Raw genomic sequence first — 20103 nt, 5'->3', positions numbered from 1 at the left:
CTTATGCCAAGGGTGCTTTATGTTTTGTTTTGTTTCTCTGTTTTTATTATTGTTGCTGTTCTTTGTTTCATGACTTCTGAAGTAATTCTCTGAAGTGTGTATTCGTTGTCATGTGTGACCACTGAGAGTGCTGTCAAACTTTTTTTTTTTTTTTAGCTGGGTAGTGGTTTCCCTATGGTATTCGTTTTTTAAAACTTTCATTAAAGCTACACAATAACATTTTATGCATCAAATTTGTATGTAATCCGTATTAAAAAGAAATGAGCTATTCAGCCATGAGAAGACATGGAGTAACCGTAAGTGCATATACTTAGTGAGAGTAGCCAATCTGAAAATGTTATATACTGTATGATTTCTGGAAAAGGCAAAAGTATGAAAACAGTGAAAATGTCAGTGGTTTCTAGGGGGAGGGAGGGATGAACATATGTATCACAGAATATTTTAGGACAGTGAAACTATTCTATATGATACTATAATGGTAAATACATGTCATTATACACTTGTCAAAATGCATAGAAAGTACATGCCACGAGGGAACTCTAATGTAAACTATGGACTTTGGGTGATGTGATTTGTCAATGTAGGCTTAACTATTAAAACAAATGTACCACTCTGGTGTAGAATTTTGATAGTCGGGGAGTTGTGTGTGAGGGTAAAGGCAGAGGGTATATGGAAACTCTCTACTTTCTGTTCAATTTTGCTGTGAACCTAAAACTGCTCAAAAGTAAGGTCTATTTAAAAATCTGTATGTATATGTCACAATTTTTAAAAGAGGAAATGTCTAGAAAGACGTGATTATAGTTATAGTGCTCTAAGTTTCTCATTTTTTAGGCGATACATCAATATATTAACTTTACATTTAATAAGTATACTGGGCTGTCAGTGTCCAAATTCAATGCTTTTCCCATTACACCATCCTTCTTCTGTAGGATCAAGTTTGGAATTATTAACTACCCAAGTTCTCCTAGGTTCAGTCCTGATAAGTGAACAGCCATATTCAGCACCTGGGCTAATTTTTGCAGTTGTAGTAGCTTCTTTCTCTTTCCTACTTGTAAGGGTCTCCTTGCTGTCATGTTTGAAAGTTCCTTCCAATATCATTCTCTCCAAAGAGTTCCTTCCTCTCCTTGATCTCCAAGTTACAATAGCTGAGAGATAATGACCTCCTCCCTCATGCCCTCCCCTGAAGTTAATCACCCTTTAACCCCTGCTTCAGGGAGGAACGGTGACAGAAGCCTTGGCATACCACTTGGAAAGGTCCCTGACTTGTGATCAAGAGGATTAGACTAAGAAAGAGGCCGAGCTAATGATTAAAGAGAGAGTGAGGGATCATGTTTCCTTGCTTCTATTCTTAGCAGTACTGTACTAGTATGGGATTGGTTCAAATTAACACCTGACTTTCTATCTGTGAAAGTAGAGATACCAATCTATTTAGGCTCACAAAATACTTGGGGAAAATGTTTTTGTTGATACCATAAGAGTGACTGACCAGAGAAGTCTGGGAATTTTTATAAATAAAATAACCATGAATCGGCTTGTAAACACCATGCCATTCTACAGCATCATTCCTTTTTTTAGCTAGTTTTTTTTTTTTTTTAAACAGATTGTGTTACCCAACAGATGCAGGCTTTGCTAGGAAGGAAAGGAGTGAAAGTGTGTTACAAGACATGTGTAAGGTCTTGCCTTCAAGGTACTTACAATCCTACTGGAGAGAAAAAAATTCATGTAGGAGGAGGAAGGATGATAGCAAACCACTGAAATATGTCACTGGTTTGGAGTGCATGATCATTGCTTTGTAAGTCAGAGGTGAGGCTCACCTTGGAAGAAAGAGAGGAAGTTTTGTGTAGCTAATTAACTGTAAAAATTTAGGGCACTCCATAGGTTCCTTAAGAGTAAAGGCCAAAAGATCTACTTTCAGACTCCTTTGAAAGCTGTGTTTTCTCTTAAAGAATGACTCTGTTAAATTCAACTGGGATCTGTTTTTTCAAATCCTCAGCATATTCTAGAAGCCTTATTTTCCTGATTCTCCTTTTTATCACAATGCTGCTGTCTGTCTTGGAAAGTAATAGGACTCCACTCCTTGGACAGTGTTCTACATCCTAACTGGTCTACAAGTTTAGATTGACCTTTTACCTAGTTAGGGCTCAGAAGTAAAGTTTGACTCCATCAAGGAAAAGTGGTAAGAGATATGATCCTTTGCGGACAGTGTCTCTCAGTGAGGCAGTGCAAATCGAATAAGGGAAATGGGGATAATCTTCTCTTCCATATGTTATGCTTTCCTGATGACCAATAATTTTGATTGATTTGTTTAATGTCTATTTTCCTAACTAAAGGGCAGACTCTGGGAGGGTGGTGACTATATCTTTTTTATTCTCTTCTGTATCCTCAATACTTAACACAGTATCTGACACATAGTAATTGTCCTACAAATATTTGTTAAGTGAATGAAGAATTAATTAAATGGGATTTATTTTTTTTAAAGATTAAAGAAACAGGACTAAAAGAGGTTAGATAATTAGCTCAAGGTCACTATTGTTAGTTAATTTCCTGTGTATCTCTCCTGTTTCTGCCCATCTTCTGACCAGAGACACTGACTAACATTGTTCTGGACTATTTTTTCAAGGATATTTGTATAGTGAACAGCTTTGGAAGATAGTGTCTCCCTGTGAAACCAGGAAAGACATACTTACTGCCCATCTTAAAGATTCATTCAGATCAATCCAGATTCATTAAGCTCAATGTTACTTCCCTGTAACACAACCCATAGCATGTTCACATGTCACCTGGTCCTTTTCAAGTAGTTCCTATGAGATTTGGGGGAAATGGGAACTGACACAAGAAAATGACAAACTGGTACTCTGGCTATTGCTTTTGCTGCAAGAAATAAGTTTCCTTATCTCTGATCCAGGAGTCTCATGCCTTATGCCAGCATCCATGAAAATGTGGCAGGCTAACTTGTTAGCTTGCAAGTACACATATATAATGGAATACTACTCATCCATAAAAGGAATGAAATCTTGCCATTTGCAACAACATGGGTGGAGGGTATTGTGCTAAGTAAAATAGACAGAAAAAGACAAATACTGTATGATTTTACTTATATGTAGAATCTAAAAAACAAACAAAACAAAATAGAGCCCAGCCAGTGTGGCTCAGTGGTTGAACACGGGCCTATGAACCAGGAGGTCTTGGTTCAATTCCCAGTCAGGGCACAGGCCCAGGTTGTGGACAACCTCCCTAGTGGGGGGCATGCAGGAAGCGGCCGACTAATGATTCTCTTATCATTGATGTTTCAGTCTCTCCCTCTCCATTCCTCCCTGAAATCAATAAAAAATATGTATTTTTAAAATGGAAACAAATTCAGATACAGAGAACAAACTGATGGTTTCCATATGGGACAGGGTCGGGGATGGGCAAAAAAGGTGAAGGGGATTAAGAAGTACAAATTGACAATTATAAAAACAGTAATGGGAATGTAAAATGTAGCCTAGGGAATATAGTCAATAATATTGTAATAACTATGTATGGTATTGAATCGGTACAACATTTATCAGGGCAATTACTTCCTAAATTATATAAATGTCTAATCTCTATGTTGTACACCTGAAACTAATATAATAATGTATGTCAACTGTAACTGAAACTTTTTTTAATTTTTAAAATAATATTGTACTAGCTATGTACTATAGCCCTAACCGGTTTGCTCAGTGGATAGAGTGTCAGCCTGCGGACTGAAGGGTCCTGGGTTCGATTCCGGTCAAGGGCATGTACCTTGGTTTCGGGCATATCCCCAGTGGGGGTTGTGCAGGAGGCAGCTGATCGATGTTTCTCTCTCATCAATGTTTCTAACTCTCTATCCTTCTCCCTTCGTCTCTGTAAAAAAAAATCAATAAAATATATTTTTAAAAAATAGCTATGTACTATAGTGCCAGATGGGTAGATAGACTTATTGTGGTGATTACTTCATAAGGTATATAAATGTCTAATCATTATGCTATATGCCTAAAATTAACATAATATTGTATGTGAACTATAATTTAAAAATAAATTTTAAGCCTTAACCAGTTTGGCTCAGTGGATAGAGCATTGGCCTGCAGACTGAAGGGTCCCAGGTTCGATTTCGGTCAAGGGTATGTACCTTGTTTGCGGGCACATCCCCAGTGCAAGACGCAGCTGATCAATGTTTCTTTCTCATTGATTGTGGGGAGCCGATATAGGGTTAAGCCTCAGACTGACCTGTTGGCAAAGTCACAAACAAGTCCCAGCTTAGAGGGCACAGTCCTCTTAGCATAATTAGGCTTGACCTTATAATGCTCCCTAGATCTTATCTGGGTAGCTAATGGGCAGTGGGAGGTGCAGCAAATGCTGCCAAAACAAGTGAAACTCACAAGAACAGTGTAACTATGGCCAAAACAAGTGAAACTCACAAGAACAGTGTAACTATGGAAACCACTACCCTGTTTACCTCTGACTATAAAATAAAGGCTCAGCTTGCCTTGGGATCTTTCTCTGTGGCCTCAGCCAGGCACAGGAAGATCCACGGAGACTAAAGAGAGCTAGAGAGCTCTGAACGCTGTCTCCGTGTAAAACATTCTTCGCCGACTCCGTCCACACCTTTGGGAACCCCTGGACCGCTGGGGCTGGACCCCGGCAATTGATATTTCTAACTCTTTGTCCCTCTCCCTTCCTCTCTGTAAAAAAAATCAATAAAATACATATATTTTTAAAAATAATAAATAAATTTTAAGATGAATGGATAAAACAGCCATGGAACATTTACACAATGGAATACTACTCGGTTGTAAAAAGGAAGAAAATTTTACCCTTTGCGACAGCTTGGATGGACCTAGGGAGTATTATGCTAAATGAAATAATCCAGTCAGAGAAAGACAAATATCATATGATTTCACTCATATGTGGAATTTAATGAACAAATTGAACTAACAAGCAAAAGAGAGACAGATTTATAGATAGAGAGCAGTCAGACAGCTCTGTTGTGGGGGAGGGATTGGGTAAAAAAGAAAAATAAAGAGCTTATGAACATGGACAACAGTGTGGTGATTGCAGGGGTGAGGGGTGCCTTGAGAGAAGAAAGATTATGGTGAAGATAGCCTTGAAAACTGAGACTCCAAAGCAGCTTTAATTATCACCATCTTTTTATCTTCCTCTTGTATAATGCTCCTGCTTCCCTCTATACATATGCTCTATTCTTCTCTTGATACTGACTGGAAATTCCCTCCACAGTCTATAGGAAGAGTTTCACAGGGTGCTGGTTGGATTGCCTTAGCTTTTTACTATCAATTCTATCAGGCAGAGCTCTCTGTGCCTCGCTACCTTATCGTCACCAAATTGTTGGGCCCATTCCTGGTATAATCAAGGTCACCTTTAGGCCACAACTAGCTGCATTTGCTTTCCTGAGCAGGATGCAGTGAGTATAGTATTGGACATGGCAGTCACCATGACTAATATGATCTAGTACAGAGGACTTCCCTCTGAAGGTTTATGTCAGCCTTGGTGACAATTCACCTATGAGAGATTTACCTGAACAGGATAAAAGATGGCTAGTTTTCTGTGTATATGGAATAGGTAACTATCTATGCCAGTGCTTCCCAAGTCATTATCCTTGAACCCCTGCATCAGATTTATCTTAGTGCTTTTTAAAAAATATTTTTATTGATTTCAGAGAGGAAGGGAGAGGGATAGAGAGTTGGAAACATCAATGATGAGAGATAATCATTGGTTGGCTGCCTTCGGCATGCCCCCAACTGGGAATCAATCCCGCAACCCAGGCATGTGCCCTTGACCAGAATCGAACCTGGGACCCTTCAGTTTACAGGCTGACACTCTATCAACTGAACCAAACCAGCTAGAGCTTAGTGCTTTTTAAACATTCAAATTCCTGGGCTTTAATTCAGACCTATAGAATCAGAATTTTGGAGTTGGGATCAGGGAATCATCATAGTTAACAAGTTCCTATTGTACTCTGTGCACACTAGAGTCAAGAACCTCTACTCTATATTCTTCAAGTTTCACTTGACTTGTTGCTTTTTTCTGGAAAGTTCTTTCCCTGTTATCTGCTTGGCAAAATCCTGCCCCATCCCTGGAGGCTATGCTCAGATGTAGCTGCCTTCATGAAGCTTTCCATGATTTCATGTCTCCTTAACTCCAACTATCTCCAGTTGCTATGGCATAGGGGATATTAAGTGTATAAGAGCTGGGGTGCAGGGGAGTTTTGGGGATATGAGAAAACACACCTGGAATAGAGCTGTAGGAAAGGATTTGTGTTTAACACCAAAATTTTTATTTAGAAAAATTTGAAAGTAAGCTATGATGAATACCAGCATACCCTTTACCTAGAAATTAACATTTTAGATTTGCACACATGTTCTTTCTCCATACAAATATACATCCATCTGTAATACAAATATATATGTATTTGGCAACAACATCTGAAATTAAATTGCAGTATCACATAACTTTGCACCTAAATATTTCAGTTTGTATCTCCTAAGAACAAGAACATTCACTCATTATCTTGCACAATCTAATAGCATTATCACATCCAAGAAATATAACATTGATAGAATAATATCATCCACATCAATTCCATGTAAAAATTTTTCAAATTATCTCTAAAACACCCCAGCTTTTTGTTGATACAGGATTAAATCAAGAATCATGGATTTCATATGAGTATCTTTTCTCTATAGTCTCTTTTAACCTAGATACTATAACAGTACTTTTAGCTTTTTTCTTAATGATGCTGATATTTTTTGAAGAGTCCAGTTCATTTGTTTTGTTTACACTCTGGATTTGTCTGATTGTTTCCTCATAATTAGATTCATATTAAACACTAGAGGCCCGGTGCACAAAAATTTGTGCACTCGGGGGGAAGGAGGGGTCCCTCAGCCCGGCCTGTGCCCTCTCGCAGTCTGGGACCCCTCGGGAGATAACGACCTGCTGGCTTAGGCCTGCTCCCGGGTGGCAGAGGGCAGGCCCAATCCCTAGGTGCAGCCCCTGGTCGGGCTCAGAGCAGGGCCACCCCCTGTCACACTCAAGGCAGGGTCGATGGGGACGTTGCGGCGCAACCCCCTGTCATGCACAGAGCAGGGCCCATCAGGGGGTTGGGGCTCCATACCCTGTCATGCACAGAGCAGGGCCCATCAGGGGGTTGGGGAGCTCCCTCCTGTCACGCACAGAGCAGGGCCCATCAGGGGGTTGAGGAGCTCCCCCCTGTCACTCACAGAGTAGGTCCGATAGGGGAGTTGGGGCACCGTCCCCTGTCACACACAGAGCAGGGCGGATCAGTGGGTTGGGGCGCCGCCCTCTATCACCCACAGAGCAGGGCCAATCAGGGGATTGGGGCGCCGCCACTGTCACACTCAGGGCAGGGCTGATGGGGAGGTTATGGCTCTACCCCGTCACACACAGAGCAGGGCCCGGGGGCGGGGGGAGGGGGTTTGGGGTGCCGCACCCTGTCACACACAGAGCAGGGCCGATCAGGGTGTTTGGGCGCTGCCCCCTGTCATGCTGATCCCGGTGCCGGGAGGCCTCATGGCTCCGCTGATCCTGGTGCTGGGAGGCATATTACCCTTTTACTATATAGGATAGAGGCCTGGTGCATGGGTGGGTGCCAGCTCGTTTGCCCTGAAGGGTGTCCTGGATCAGGGTGGGGTCCCCACTGGGGTGCCTGGCCAGCCTGGGTGAGGGGATGATGGCTGTTTGCAGCTGGTCACACACCCTTCAGGGTGGGGGTCCCTACTGGGGTGCCTGGCCAGTCTGGGTGAGGGGCTGAGGGCTGTTTTCAGGCTGGGGGTGACTGAACTCCCAAACGCTCCTTTTTTCTTTTTTTGTTTTGTTCTGGGCCAGCTTTAGCTTGAGGCTTGGCTCCAGCTCTTAGGCCTCTGCTCCTGAAAGTAGATTTCTGGCCTTTGCTTACAATGTTGCGAATCTGCTGGCTGAAGTCCGGCGGTATTTGTTACAATGTTTGAAACTGTAGGCTCAGAGGCCTGCAGCCGCAGGCAGGGAACGTTGGAGTCCTCCGTCACTGAGGCAAGCAAGCCTCATGTTAGTTTCAAGCTGCCTGGCTGCCGGCCGCCATCTTGGCTGACAGTTAATTTGCATGTCTCGCTGATTAGCCAATGAAAAGGGTAGCGGTCGTATGCCAATTACCATGTTTCTCTTTTATTAGTGTAGATATTTGGCAAGAATACTACAAAAGAATCTTGTTTACTTCTCATTGCACTACACCAGGAGGTCCATATGCCATTGCCCTGTTCTTGGTGATGCTAAATTTGATCACTTATTTAAGGTGGTGTCTTCTAGAACTTTTCGTTGTAAAAGTACATTTTCTTCTTTGAAATTAATAAGTAATTTATGAAATAATCATGAATACACATATTTAACAAGCTATCAAGGTGATTCTTGAGTGCACTGAAGTCTGATCACATCACAGGGCTCCTCAAAGACCCTATCTACCTTTAAGATACTGACTCACTCCAAGCTTAGCATGTCTGCTTTCACCATTCACCTCTCACTCTACCTCCAAATACCCCCTCCCTCTTGCCTGGCCCCAAATCCTTAGCATGAGAGACAGTAGTAGGCCAAATGGATTTATTGCCTTCAACCTGAGGAGGCTTGCTTGCTCCCTTTACCACTCAGATCATTGGCCTTGTGATGAAGAGCCCTTGGAAAAGAACAAGGTATTTTTGATTGTCTGATTTGTTTGTATTGTTATCAATAATCATTACTATTATTTTTGAATGAACTAAGCCAAACACTTTATATAAATTACATTCTTTGATACTTATTCTAATCCAGTGATTTTACAGGTGGGAAAATTGAGGCTCAGAGAGGTAATGTAACATCCCCAGGGTTACACAGCTATTAATAATTAGAACTGGATTCAAATCCATGTCCAATTATAGAGACCATGCTTTTAAGCACTATATTATACACCCTAATGAGCAATAATTCCACCGGACTTCAGAGTTCTCTGACCATTTTCTTTTTTTTAATTAAATATTTATTGTTCAGATTATTACAGTTGTTCCTCTTTTTCCCCCCATATTTCCCCTCCACCCGTTTCCCCCCCTCCACCTTCCACCCTCACCCCCCCCCCACTGTCCTCATCCATAGGTGCACGATTTTTGTTCAGTCTCTTTATGTATCCCCCATACCCCTTTCCCCCCCAAGAATAGTCAGTCCACTCCCTTTCTATGCCTCTGATTTTATTATAATCACCAGTTTATTCTGTTCATCAGATTATTTATTCACTTGATTCTTAGATTTACTTGTTGATAGATGCGTATTTGTTGTTCATAATTTGTATCTTTACCTTTTTCTTCTTCCTCCTCTTCTTAAAGGATACCTTTCAGCATTTCATATAATACTGGTTTAGTGGTGATGAACTCCTTTAGCTTTTTCTTATCTGTGAAGCTCTTTATCTGACCTTCAATTCTGAATGATAGCTTTGCTGGATAAAGTAATCTTGGTTGTAGGTTCTTGGTATTCATCACTTTGAATATTTCTTGCCACTCCTTTCTGGCCTGCAAAGTTTCTGTTGAGAAATCAGCTGATAGTCGTATGGGTACTCCCTTGTAGGTAACTGACTTTCTTTCTCTTGCTGCTTTTAAGATTCTCTCTTTGTCTTTTGCTCTTGGCATTTTAATTATGATGTGTCTTGGTGTGGTCCTCTTTGGATTCCTTTTGTTTGGGGTTCTCTGCGCTTCCTGGACTTGTAAGTCTATTTCTTTCACCAGGTAGGGGAAGTTTTCTGTCATTATTTCTTCAAATAGGTTTTCAATATCTTGCTCTCTCTCTTCTTCTGGCACCCCTATAATTCAGATGTTGGTACGCTTGAAGCTGTCCCAGAGGCTCCTTATACTATCTTCATATTTTTGGATTTTTTTTTTTCATTTTGCTTTTCTGGTTGGGTGTTTTTTGCTTCTTCGTATTTCAAATCTTTGACTTGATTCTTGCGATCCTCTAGTCTGCTGTTGGGAGTCTGTATAATATTCTTTATTTCAGTCAGTGTATGCTTAATTTCTAGTTGGTCCTTTATCACAACCTCAAGGGTCTCATTAGATTTCTTGAGGGTCTCATTAAGTTTATTGGCGGTTTCTAGAAAATTCATGAAAAACCTTAAAAGTGTGGTTTTGAACTCTATATCCAGTAGTTTGCTTTCCTCCATTTCTGTCATTTGTGTCCTGCTTCTTTGTCTCCGCATTTTTTTATGCTTTGCTGTGTTGATAGAGTGGCTTTCTGTACTAGGTGTCCTATAGGGCCCAGTGGCTCAGCCTCCCCAATTACCCAAGGTAGATGTTCTTGGTGCACCCCCTTGTGGGCTTTGTGCACAGTCTTGTTGTAGTTAAGCCTTGATTGTTGTAGGTAACACTGGGAGGGATTGACCTCCAGGTCAATTGGCTGTGAGAATCAGCTGTGTCTGCAGTGGGAGAACTTCTGTGCTGGAGACACCCCTCTGGGGCAAGACTTGCTTCAATGGGGCTTTGGTGCTCACTGAGTCTGCCCCCTGAGTGTGTCCTTTATGAATCCGAGGAGCTGCAATCTGGATGGTCCCACTCTGACCACCAGGCACACTGGCTCCTGGATCTCTAAGGAGGTGCTAATCTAGCCTCTGCCTGAGGCTATCCTGCAGGAGCCAGCTGTGATGCAATGCAAGTTGCCCTGGAGCCTTGGGCCAGCTGCAGTTTGTTAAGTAATTATCAGATTGCAAAGGGCCAGGCCTTTCATATGCAAAAGCCTCCATGGCTTGGGCAGGGCGGGGTCCCAGGGGATCAGCAGGGTGGAGTGAGCAGTTATGGCTACTCTCAGTCCTGCCCTCAGAGGCCCTGCTTCTCAGTGTCCCGGCAATCGCTGTAAGCACCCCTGAGAGAAAGCTGCCCTCGAGTTCCGACCGATGCCAGACAGTCCAGTTTCTCCCGTATGAGTCTGGGTCCCCAGAGACTCGCCCGGAACTGGAGCTTAGAGCTTGAGACTCCCTCCTGATTGAAAAAGACAACCATGTCCTCAGCTGCCAACCCTCTCCGCATGCGCCTCTGTACCTCTGTATTTTACTTCCTCACCGCACCTCCTCTGAGTCTCGGTATGCTTTTCTCTTTCCTTCTAGTTGTAGAATTTCCACTCAGCCAGCCTTCCTGTGCTTCTGGATGATGTCCATTCCGTCTTTTAGTTGTATTTTTGAAGTGGTTGTGTGAGGCAGCAATCTCCGGTGTTTACCTATGCTGCCATCTTGGTTTCTCTGACCGTTTTCTTCTGAAAAGTTTTAGGCCTACATCATCCCTGAGAATGAGGAAGCAGGGACACTGGACTTACTCTCTTTGAAGATGGAGAGATGGTGCAACAGAGAAATCAATTGGCATTCCTGTGGTCTTACAGCAGATGAGTAACTGAGCAGGGCTGTTGATGGAGAGACCTTAAGCTCTTGCTTATGAATTTGATTTTGATTTAAGAGACAGCTGAAAGCCACTGTGATTTCTGGCTTGTGCTTACTGAATCCAGAGTGGGTTCAGGTTGGATTAATATCACTGTCCTTTGTGGGGGAAATGCTGCAGCTTGATAATAGACAGGCTTGCAAGATTTGTTGGAAAAGACTGGTGTCGCCTAACAGCCCCTTCTGTGATTGGCGCACTTGATTGGTGTCTTTCAGTTTACAGATCTCTGTCCAGCCTGCCACCGGGGAAAATACCACTTCTTAGATTCTCGTTAGCTCAAAAAAATCAAAAATCAAACAAACAAAAAAAACCCCTCTTGTTCCCACCCTACATCCTCCATTCCCAACAAACTGAAAGAAAAAAAAAAAAAGCCTTGTAAAGGTGGTCCAAATTTGTGTAGCCTACAGTTTTCTCTAGTCTACCAATTCTCCCATAAGAATGCCAAACACTGTAGTGAAACAAAACAAAACAACACAAATTACAAAAAGCAAGACTCTCTCCTGCTAGCAAGAGTCATTTGTAATTCGGGGGGATGGGGTTATTGCACAATTTATCTTTAGTATCAAGTTGTCCACTTCTTAGCGACAGAAGTATCAGGAAAATATCTCTGCACCTGTTGCAAAGTTTCATCTATGGCTTGAGATAGACACAGACAAATACATATAGAGTATCATCCCAATTTTAGCATATGTGCTGTTGGAGCAAGCATATGTACAAATAAAGTATCATCCAAGTTTAGCATATGTCCTGATACATGAAACAGCATCGTATATAGACACAGAGGATTTCAAAGTTGGAAGAGTTCCAAGAGGTCATCTAGCAAAGCCCTCCATCCTAGTCTCACCCTCTCCTCACCCCTACCCCCACCCCCACACAGCCATGCATGCTTAGAACATCTCTATACTGAGATGTAGCAAACTTTGGGCAGATCCAGTGACAAATTTTAACCAAGTTTCAGAAGCAGCTGTTTTCTGTAACCAGTTTTGTTGTTGTTGTTGTTTTTAATGAAAGCCTTTTAAAAAATAAGGTGAAATTCATCCTCCAAATACCTTCTAGCCTTTGGGGGATATTTCCTTCCTCTAGAGCAGTGGTTCTCAACCTTCTGGCCCTTTCAATACAGTTCCTCATGTTGTGACCCAACCATAAAATTATTTTTGTTGCTACTTCATAACTGTAGTGTTGCTACTGTTATGAATTGTAATGTAAATATCTGATATGCAGGATAGTCTTAGGCGACCCCCGTGAAAGGGTCATTCGACCGCCAAAGGGGTCGCAACCCACAGGTTGAGAACCGCTGCTGTAGAGTCACTCAGAATAAGGGATCTTCTTTTCCACCCAGGCCCTACCCCCTGACCCTAGAGAGGCTGAAACTTCTAGCATCACAGTTCCCAGTCAGGATCCTCTCTGCAATAACTCTTCTCCCCCTCCAACTGCTCCCTTTCAATGGCAGGTGTCTCCAAGGTTCATTCTCTCAGTGGGTGCTGCCCTACGTATATTGCTCTGCTCCTCCCTGCCTACCAATCAAGCACAAGGCTTCTTGGTGGCTGGGCCTCTGCACGCCCGCTGCAGTGCTATCACTCTGCTTGCCAAAAGTCATTTGATGCAGCAGGTAAGAAAGCAGTTAGAGAGGTACATTGGGTTTCTGAGTGGCACCAGTCTAGCTAAGACAGAAATAGGCTCTAACTTAATAATCTGCTCATCACGCACAGTAAGAGACACCCTGACTTATTCAAAGACACCGTGGGTGGTGCAGAGGATGAATAAGCATGATTCACTGCCACTCTGGCACCCAGGGCACGAAGAATAATAAAACACAAAGAATTGTAGCTGCCTGAGTAGTAAATTAAGAGATCCAGGGCTCAGCTAGACTCTAGACATCAATGTTACCATGGCAATAAAGGGCTGTAGCATTCAGCAGCTATTACAGAGTAGGCATCTAATAGCCTAGTCTATGTCACAGACAAAGCTCAAGGGGCTAGCAAAGAAGACCAATTAGCATATGCATTCATTAGGGGCTGCTGCACACTTCTCTTAATTCCAGTTAGTTGTTTGTTTGAACCAACGTATCTTCCCTGCATTATACTCATTAGTGCCTTTTAGCCACTGGAAATAGGTTTGAATCTCCACAAGGGCCTCATAATTTTCCAAGCCTTCATTTTTTCTTCTAAGGGTCTAGGCATTTACAGTCACAAACCCATGGCCCCCAATCCCTCAAAATGAAAGCATCTCTCACTGTACAACTGTACTTGACAGATGGAAACTCTGTTCAGGAATGTGATGTGCTAAGGGTTCTTCCCGGAACCCAGTGAAATAGGGATCTGGGGCCATTATCTGGACCATCCAGGTCAAGAAAACCCTCTGGCCTTAGCCAATGAGCCTACTGGCCCCGCTTACTGGCCACTACTCAGAGGCTAGCTGTGCGGAAGGGGGGACTTTGGGCACTGGGGACTATACTGACATCATCAAAGTCGGGCAGTAGCTGTTCCAGCTTGAAGGACTGCAATTCAAGGTCCAGCCCAAACCCTGCTTATTCCGGGAAGCCTTCCCTGATCTTTGCAGCCCCAAATGAGTTCCCCCTCCTCCGTACACTTCTAAGATGACACCCTATGCTGGGCAGCACTCACAGGCAGCCTCAGGCCCTAGGCCAGCCTGGAGTTTCCTTAGCCATGACTTCAGAGTCCACTAGGTCATGAATGCTGGAAGGGATTGGGGTTCTAGACAGCACTCAACAGTGCCTGGGTGACTCCAATGGTAAACAACTTTTAAGCTCCACTGCATATAATCTCCCAGAGACTCCATGAAGTTTTAGCCAATTCCTAGGCAAAGAAAGTACAAAACTTTCTTTGAATGTGACAGTAGGTTCAAAGGCAAATGATTCAAGTCTCTAAAACTATATGCCCAGTCCTTGGGCACAAGTGTTAGCTGCTGCTTCTATAAGCCCCTTTTCCTGTTTGCCCTGGGCTCTGGGACACATTCGCCCCTCCCACCTCCCACAATTGTGGAAATAATCCACCAGAACAGATGCCATCTCATGGTAGAGACAAAGATTCTCTGAAGAGTGCTACCATCTCTTCCTTCCTTTAGGAACAGGAGGACCCAGTCCATAAGATTGTTTCTGTTCCATGTCAGCAACCATGTAGTTTTCTGGGGTTTTTTGTTAATCCTCACCTGAGGATATTTTCCCATTGATTTTTAGAGAGTGGAAGAGAGAGGGAAAGACAAAGAGAAACATTGATGTGAGAGAAATACATCGATTCATTGCCTCCTGCACGCACCCCGAACCAGGCCAGGGAACCTGCAACCAAGGTACGTGCCCTTGACCAGAATCGAACCCAGGACCCTTCAGTCCATGGCCTTAACCAGTCATGCTCTATCCAATGAGCAAAACCGCTAGGACAGCAACCATGAGCTACCCTAGGGCAAACAGGAAAAGGGGCTTATAGAAGCAGCAGCTAACACTTGTGCCCAAGGACTGGGCATATAGTTTTAGAGACTTGAATCATTTGCCTTTGAACCTACTGTCACATTCAAAGCTTCTCCTTTCTCCCTACTCTCTTGCCTCTGTAGCCACGGCTGCATTATGTTCCCATTGGTCACTCTGGCTCCAATCTGCTGCACTGTCAATCAGATTGCTTTTTCTCCAAAATTGGTGGGATTGATTTCTCCCTTAGCTAGATTTTTTATTTATTATTATTATTATTATTTTTACTATGGATTCATAGAGGTTTCTGTCTTTGAGATCCTATGCCATTTTGTTATTTTACCCCACTCAACTGTCATTCCAGAAGGCAGCCTGGACTATAGTCAAAATAAATTGCAAATATATTAAGTAAATAGCAAGCCCCAAATTACCCAGAATGCTAGGGAACAAGAGATTTTGGAGAATGAAATATTTTGTTACCTGAGGTCACATTATTCCAAGTCCCCTTTGGTGTTCCCACCCTTGAATTTTTTCCAGATTTATTGAGATATAATGGACATATAACATTGTGTAAGTTTAAGATGTACAGTGTGATTTGATACACTTATTTTTATTATTTTCAATCCTCACCCAAGGGTATGTTTTTATTTATTTTAGAGAGAGAGGAAGGGAGACGGGAAGAGAGAAAGAGAGAGAGAGAAACATGGATGTGTGAGAGAAACATCAATTGGTTTCTTCCCATACGCACCTGACCAGGGATTGAACCCTCAACCTGGGTATGTGTTCTTCCCAGGAATTGAACCCAAGAACCTTTGATGTATGGGATGATGCTCCAACCAACTGAGATACATGGCCAGGGCTAAAAGTTTGTACCCTTCGACCAACATATCCCTAGTTCTACTACTCCCAACCCCTGATAATCACTATTCTACTCTGTTTCTATGAGTTTGGTTTTTTTAGAATTCCATATGTGAGATCATACAGTATTTATCTTTCTCAGTATGACTTATTTCACTTAGCATAATGCCCTCAAGGTCCATCCATGTTGTCACCAATGACAAGATTTCCTTCTTTCTCTTGGCTGAATAATATGCCACATTTTTTTATCCATTCATCTGTAGACAGACACTTAGGCTGTTTCCATATCTTCAATATTGTAAATAGTGCTGCCTCCCATGCTTGATTTTTGAAATCTTACTAACATGACTGTACTTTCTTTTTTGCCTTAGTAAGATGAGACCAGTTAACCAGGCTTTTGTTTGTGTTTTATTTTTTATTTTTTTAATTGATTTCAGAGAAGAAGAGAGGGAGAGAGGGGAGAGAGAGACAGAGAAACATCAATGATGAGAGAGAATCATTGATCAGTTGCCTTCTGCATGCCCCACACTGGGGATTGAGCCTGAAACCTGGGCATGTGCACTGACTGGGAATTGAACTGTGACCTGCTGGTTCATGGGTGGATGCTCAACCACTGAGCCACACCAGCTGGGTTTGTTTTTTTGTTCTGTTTTGTTTTTTGAGGTTTCCAAGGGTGTCAGGGTTCTCACATTTAACATCAGGCATTGCACAAAAGTCTCAAATGGGGAAAGTATAAGAGGTAGAACTTGGTATCTACTGAGACCAGGTTATCCCTTGGAATACATTTTCTGTTATTAAAATCCAAAAAGAAGAATGAGTTTCTTTTATTTTTTTAGTGGCCTCTCTTCAAACAAGGGCATGGGAGGATATTCTGCTAAGGAAAAGTACTCCATTAGTAACAATCTAGTAAATGGAGTCTTTATTTTAAATTAACCACTACCAAACTTATCTGCATCAGGATAGCCTAGAGTTGGAATTATGAATAGAGAAATCTATTCAAGGTATTGTGCTATTTTTCTTGGTTATGAATCTGCCCAGAATATCAGTATCTGCAATATTCTTAGTCATCTGGGTGTAATGGGGAGAGAGGGAGGAGTAATTTGTGAAGGAAGGATTAAAAACTCTACCTGGGCCTTTTAGCCACCCAGACTCCAGTGGCGTGGATCAAACAGCCAAAAATGCTATACACTGTTCTTGGCTATTTCTATAATTTTTCTTTTGTTGGATCCCACTTTGGCTTCGGGAGTTATGTATGTCTGGGAAACTGACACTGCAAAGTTCTGGCTTGTTCCCTGCCCCGATGCTAAGGGATAAATATAGATCTCAACCACTACAGAAATTTGGCCAGGATTCCAAGGGATGTGTGTGTGAGGGGCAGCGACTGATGGGGCCATTCTGACATGTGGTCTAGAAAAAGGCTTCTTTATGTTCAAGACCCTCTTTGGTGTAGGGAAAGGTAAAACTGAAGCCTGGCCTCTAAAATCAAGACCCATAATCCACATTTTCAGGAGCTCCTGGGTTGACATGGATAAATATTGTAGATGGCTTGGTGTGTGTGTGGGATGGGGAGAGCGAAGGGATTCTTTCTTGACACCCTAGATCCTTTTGCATGAGATCAGCCTTATGAAAAAAGAAAGTTATTCTTGGCCATCTCCCTTCACCCCCAACTCCCACTCATGCCCCACCTCCTGCACACACTGATATCCAACTCTCAATTGAGAAGAACACAATTTAAGATTTCCATTGGGCCCATAGTATCTCAGGTACTAGAGAAGGGCAGGGGGTGGGAAGAGACATGAATTGGGGAGAGGTGAGTTGTTCATCCTTGTGACCCAGAATATCTCCCCCTCCCTGTAATGATGAGCTTGCTTTTCCATAGGGCTTTCCTTTGATTCAGGAAAGGGGCCAACCAATGAGAGAGGGGCATGTTAGATTATTTTGGGGAAGGACTTATGCCAGGAGGGTTCACTTTTACTAGGCAGCAAGTGGCCCCAGCAACCAGTGTCTCCTGCAGAAGCTTCAGAACTCTCACCCACTTGCCTGCTTCTGCTTTGCCTTTACCCACTGAACAGCTATGAGAAGGCAGCTCCGGTCCAGAAGGGCTCCAGTCTTTCCTCACAGTTATCGCTACAGACTTGTGAGTCCCAGGGAACAGGATATTTTGCTGCTTCTTTTTAGTGGGGTGGGGTGGGGGTTGTGTAGGTCTTGGCTTGTGGCTTCTTCTCCTTTGGATAGCAAGAACAGTGAAGTTTAAGGAAGCACATAATTTCAAGAGCCAGCAGTGACTCCCAGCATTCCATTTCACCCTAAATTTCTGGGTTGAAACAGGAAGCCTCTCTTCCTATGGAAGAAAGATAAGGGAAAGGGAAGATGCCAGATAATGAGAGGAAATTTTTCTTCTGAGCTTAGAATTTGAACAAACATTTTGGAGTTTGGGAGTAAAGGTTTCGTTCTGATAGCAGGAAATTTAACCAAGAGAGAGGGGAAGGGGAGGAGGAAATGAAAGGCACTGCCTACCCAGCTGTCTCAGTCTCTTTGGGTGGTAGCTTCTTAGAAATCCAGCTTCTCTTTTACTAAGGTAGAAATTCCAAACTATAGCTAAAATCATAGAATCCTAGATAGAAGCTGGTAGTAATCCTAGACATCATTTCTCCAGAACCCCTCATTATGTAAAAGAGGCTTCTGGGGCTCAGAGCACAGGAGTGACTTGATAATTAGTGGAAGAACCAAGGTGAAAATGCAAGTTTTCTCACTTCTAATCTTGTGCTCTTTACATTATACTTGCAGTATGCAACTCCCCAACCCTCTGACCCTCCACCACCCATTGCCATCCTGCCACACACACACACACACACACACACACACACACCCCTTTGATGCCACCATTTATCACCAGAGTGCATTACACATTTTTTGAACCCAAAGTTTCTTTACATTTACTTTGCTATAATTCATTAATATATGCCACACACAGTACTTTTTTTTGAGGGGAGGTATATTTTGAAATTTCCCCCCAAAGAGGATTTCTATCTGAGCCCCAGGAGGAAATAAAGCTTAACCCATTTTTCTTTGGGAATTGCCACTTATATAATCACAGAGTTGAGTAAAGACAGCCAGCAGAGGAAAACATAAATTATTCTAATGTTATATACACCTAAGAAGGGCTTCCCTTAACTTTCGAGCCACAATTTGTAGAATCTTTCTTTTGACATCCCAAAATTCCTTCCAGCTCTTACAGTAGTCACAATCTGCAGGGCATATATAACTGTTCCTTACTTGACTTCTTTTCTGTGTAATGTTGCTAAAGTGTTGTATATAATTTCAATGATTTGTCAACTGGTTTGTATTTTCTTCTTGTTTATTTATTTTTATTTTTCAATTACAATTTACATTCAATATTATTCTGTATTATTTTCATATGTACAACATAGTGGTTAGATAGTCATGTACTTTACAGAATGGTCCCTCGTTATTTCCAGTACCTATCTGGTCCCATACATAGTTATTACAATATTAATGACTACATTCCCTATGCTATAATTTACATCTCTGTGACTATTCTGTAACTACAAATTCATACTTCTTAATCCCAATTCCTTCACCTTTTGTACCCAGTCCCTCAACACCCCTTCCCGCTGTCAAGCATCAGTCTGTTCTCTGTATCTATGAGTCTGTTTCTGTTTTGTTTCGATTTGGATTTTCAATGCATCAGGGGATCTAGCTCTTTATAAAGAAAACAATAAAATTTAAAAATTTTTTAAATTGAAAATTATTTGATACAGTGAATAATTGTGGGCTAATTTCTCTTTGAAAATTAACCAATCGTTTTTTAAAATTTATTTTTATTACTGACAGTATTACAGATGTCCTCCATTTTCCCCTTTTGCCCCCCTCCACCCAGCCCCTGCCCTACCCCAGGCCTTCCCTACGCTATTGTCTGTGTCCATGAGCTATTGTTCAAATGTTTACAGGGTATTACTCAATGCAGTACACAAATTTATCCTTTGGGTCATACTGTTTGTTATATATTTGTTATATGTTTATATATTTAGAGTTCTCAAAATGGAGCCACCCGCTGTCCTTCAGATTCTTTCCTTTTAGGGCAACATGATGGCCCCAGCACACACCCACTGTTATATCCCAGCACACTCACACTATCACATGAGGGCAGTGCTACTTTAGGAAACTGACAAAAACAGACCCTCTCATTACCAAAGGATTCCCTACTGGATTCCATTAAATAGTTAGTTGCACAAAAGCACCTCTCTTCCACATAGTGAGGTTCCCCTGTACCTGGAAGCAAGGTAGAGGGAAAAGATATTTGAGGTTCTTGATATTGAGGCATCGTGAGAGCTGTGGGGAAATCAGCTCTGA

This window comes from Myotis myotis, unplaced genomic scaffold (genome assembly GCF_014108235.1).
Source record: "Myotis myotis isolate mMyoMyo1 unplaced genomic scaffold, mMyoMyo1.p scaffold_m19_p_4, whole genome shotgun sequence".
Taxonomy (NCBI): Eukaryota; Metazoa; Chordata; class Mammalia; order Chiroptera; family Vespertilionidae; genus Myotis; species Myotis myotis.
Note: the sequence above shows the minus strand (reverse complement) of the source record.